The following is a 3,811-nucleotide window of genomic DNA, read 5'->3' as shown; positions in this document are numbered from 1 at the left end:
GAGGAATGGCATCACATTCATTGTCAAAAAAAAAAAAAAAACATTTCAACATCTGTCCTGAAGTACAATGTTATCAGTGACAGGATAATATCCAAACACCTACAAGGAAAACCAGTTATTCAAATTTACGCACCAACCACTAATGTCAAAGATGAAGAAATTAAGATTTTCACCAATTTCAGCAGTCTGAAATTGACCAAATATGCAATAAAGATGTATTGATAATTACTAGTGACTGAAATACAAATGCTGTAAAGAAAGACTGGTCAATGTTCAACCATTTCAGGAGACAGCATATCATCAGGAACCAATGGTATTGAAGGAAGAAGTCCAAGCTACACTGAAGGAACCAGTGGAAAAAAAGGCTCCAGGAAATGACAAAATACCCAGTGAGATGTTTTAACAACCAGATGCAGTACTTGAGGCACTCACTTGTTTATACCAAGAAATTTGGAAGACAGCTAGCTGGCCAACCAACTGGAAAAGATCCATATTTGTACCCATTCCAAAGAAAGGTGTTGCAACAGAATGCAGAAATTACCAAACACTATTATTTATATCACAAGCAAGTAAAATTCTAAAGTTAATTAAAAAATGGTTTCAGCATTACATCCAGGGAACTGCCAGAAATTCAACCCAGATTCAGAAGAGGATGTGGAGTGAGGGGTATCATTGCTGATGTCAGGTGGATCTTAGCTGAAAGCAGAGAATACCAGAAAGATGTTTACCTGTGTTTTATTGACCACTCAAAGGAATTTGTGTGGATCATAACAAATTATGGAAAACACTACGAAGAATGGGAATTCCGGAACGCTTAATTGTGCTCATGAGGAACCTAGACATAGACCAAGAGGCTGTCATTCGAACAGAACAAGGGGATACTGCATAGTTTATAATCAGGAAAGGTACAGCATCAGGGCTGTATCACTTTGTATGCTAACCAAATAATCCTAGAAGATTATAAGAAGAATGCAACATCAGGATTGGAGGAAGATTCATTAAGAACCTATGATATGCAGATGGCACAACCTTGTGTGCTAAAAGTGAAGGGGACTTGAAGCACCTACTAATAAAGATAGAAGTCTTTAGTAGGAGTTACACCTCAACGTAAAACAAAAATCTTCACAACTGGACCAATAAGTAACATCATTATAAATGGAGAGAAGACTGAAGTTGTCAAAGACATCATTTTACTTGGATCCACAATCAATGCCTATTAAAGCAGTAATTAAGAAATTACAGAACATACTGCTTTGGGAAAATCTGCTAGAAAATACCTCTTTAAAGTGTTAAAGAGCAAAGATGTCCCTTTGAAGACTAATCCAATGCAATGAATTGCTTCTAAGCCATAGTCTACTATTTTGTGCTACACTGTAAGTACTAATTTCTATTTCTGATTAAAGGAGCTCTGGTGGCATAGTGTCTAACGCATCTGACTGCTAACCAGAAGGTTGGCAGTTCAAACCCACCAGCCACTCTGTGGAAGGAAGATGGGGCAATCTACTTCCGTAAAGATTTACTGCCTTGGAAACTCCATGGGGTCACTATGAGTCATAATTGACTCAATGGCAGTGAGTATGAGGTGTTCTTTTTTATGCCTGTTTAGGGTGGGATGTATCTTGAGTCCCACCTTGCTGGAGGGTGTGATTCAAGTCACCACCCTTAGTTTCCTTGAAGGTACATATGTGAATGTTCTGGGAAAGTTGAGTCCCTGGCTCCAGTCCTGTTTCATTTGTCATCATCTCATCCCTGGACTTGAGACAGTAGCCGGTCATCTGACCCACTGATTTGGGTTCACCAGCCCAGCAACCACACAAGTGAGGAGACTCTTCCAGAACTACCCACAGACTTAGGACTTGCCAGCCTCCCAGCCTCTACCACCACATGAGCCATTTCCTTGGCCGTCTGTGAGTTCAGTGAGATGTTTACAGCAAAATATGGAACCCTAAGAAAGGAGAGAGAGTACTGAAGGAAAAAGAAGGGGTTGATGTTAGAGATGATGAAGTGGTACAGGAGTACATCTTTAACTTCTGCCTCATAGGGACCAGCCTTATGCTGACCCTTCCAGAAGAAATTATTCAAGCAGTCATTGTCAGAATGATGGGGTTCATTGCAACTGCCCAGATTCACTGAATGTGGTTTTGGGGAAAAGGGGAACAGACAGTAACTCTATAACCACTGATCACCAAGAAGGTAGTCTGGGAAGGGAATGGGCAAAACTAAGAAACTATTAAAACCAGGAGGTATAATATAAAAGAGTTGCTTCAGTTTGTAGATCAGTGTTGTCTGCTTCCTGAGGAACCTTTACTAAAATAGGTTGTGAGAGCAAATAATTTATGGGCAGTGTTTTTATTTTGAATGTTACAGAATGGAAGATTATGTTTGGGTTGATGCAAGACCCCTAACTCAATAGGGAACAGGCACAAATGATCATCCAAGGTCCAGTTACATGGTAGGTTAACCTGGAGGGGACAGCAAGTCTGGTGGACTGAATAAAGTTTGAAATCAGGTTTGTTTACCATGAGAAGAGAAATTGCCCCTCTCCCCCTCTAAATACACCCTGGAACACTCCAGAGGAAGCAGCTAATGTTCTGCGTATGCAGCCATGGCCTTATGGTGACCAGGTTATTCACCCAATGAGTATGCCTCTCTTACAGGTCATGGCAGATATGGTTATAAAGGGAGTCCCTTCTACATGGGCACCCCTCATAACCTTGCTACTGCAAAAAAAAAAAAAAAAAAAAAGCAGCAATCTGAGAAGCTGTGTTGGATCTGTTGGCACAGTGTCCCCACACAGGTCTTATAGGTGCAAGAAACATTAGAGTGAATTAATAGGAGAATGGGAAGAGGCAATGGATAAAGAACTTACCTCAGCAAATCGTAGATTTTTCAATGGTTACTAAGGAATGGGATGAATATAGCTGACATTGACTGAGTTGAGACAAAAGTGCTAATGTAGCACTACAGGAGGTTGGGTGGAGCAACGGAAACTCCTCCTGGTTCCCCAACATTAAAGAGGTCTTAACAAGTCTGTTCTATTCACTCCAATGGGGAGGCATTTAATGATGGAAGTCCCACCTGGGGCCAGTTGAAGCAGAGACTCAGCTAGTTGATGAAAATACAGACTGTCAAGGGGGCCAGGGTGTTCTAGTCCGGCCCCCAGCAAGGGACCTGAGGCCATACAAACATGTGTGGATAAAATGGCTCAGGGGTGGGGAAGAGATTTTCTTGGGGCTCCTGGACATAAGAACCCAAGGTACTGTTATCCCAAAACCTGTCAGTGAAATATTGAAGGGGCCTAAGGTTAGGCTGGGAGGATATGGGGATCCAACAGTTCATGGGACTAAGGTTAAAGGTTGGATGAGAATTGCAAGATTTAAACAGATGCTGTATGATGCAGTTGCATTTCCCTTACCTGAATGTATTATTGGTATGTGTATTATGTCTAATAGGGAATACTCCCTCTACCTGATACTGTAAAACTGAAGTTGTGCTAAGTCTCCCTAGTATTGATTGGACATGCTAAATGGGAATCATTAGAATTGCCTAAACCCACTCAGGTTGTTAACTTGAAACAGTATAGGATACCTGGTGGACAAAAGGAAATTATTGGTTTGATTAAAGACATGCTTTATTCAGTCCACCAGACTTGCTGTCCCCTCCATCAACCTATACTCAGCTGATCTTTGACAAAGGCCCCAAATCCATTAAGTGGGGAAGAGAATGTTTGTTTAATAAATGGTGCTAGCAAAACTGGAGATCCATTTGCAGAAAAATGAAACAAGATCTGTACCTCACACCAACACAAAAA

The 3,811-nt window shown here is 41.1% G+C and overlaps 1 protein-coding gene across 1 annotated transcript in view; it reads right to left on the bottom strand.

Moving 5' to 3' along the window:
* The window catches only part of TTBK2 (tau tubulin kinase 2), a 224,272-nt gene that overhangs the window by 209,045 nt on the left and 11,416 nt on the right, over positions 1-3,811 (bottom strand). The window lies entirely within an intron of this gene.

The sequence above is a fragment of the Orycteropus afer genome, unplaced genomic scaffold (genome assembly GCF_000298275.1).
Source record: "Orycteropus afer afer isolate SDZICR_OR568_19922 unplaced genomic scaffold, OryAfe1.0 scaffold00026, whole genome shotgun sequence".
Classification (NCBI taxonomy): Eukaryota; Metazoa; Chordata; class Mammalia; order Tubulidentata; family Orycteropodidae; genus Orycteropus; species Orycteropus afer.
Note: the sequence above shows the minus strand (reverse complement) of the source record. Positions and strands in the feature narration are given on the sequence as shown.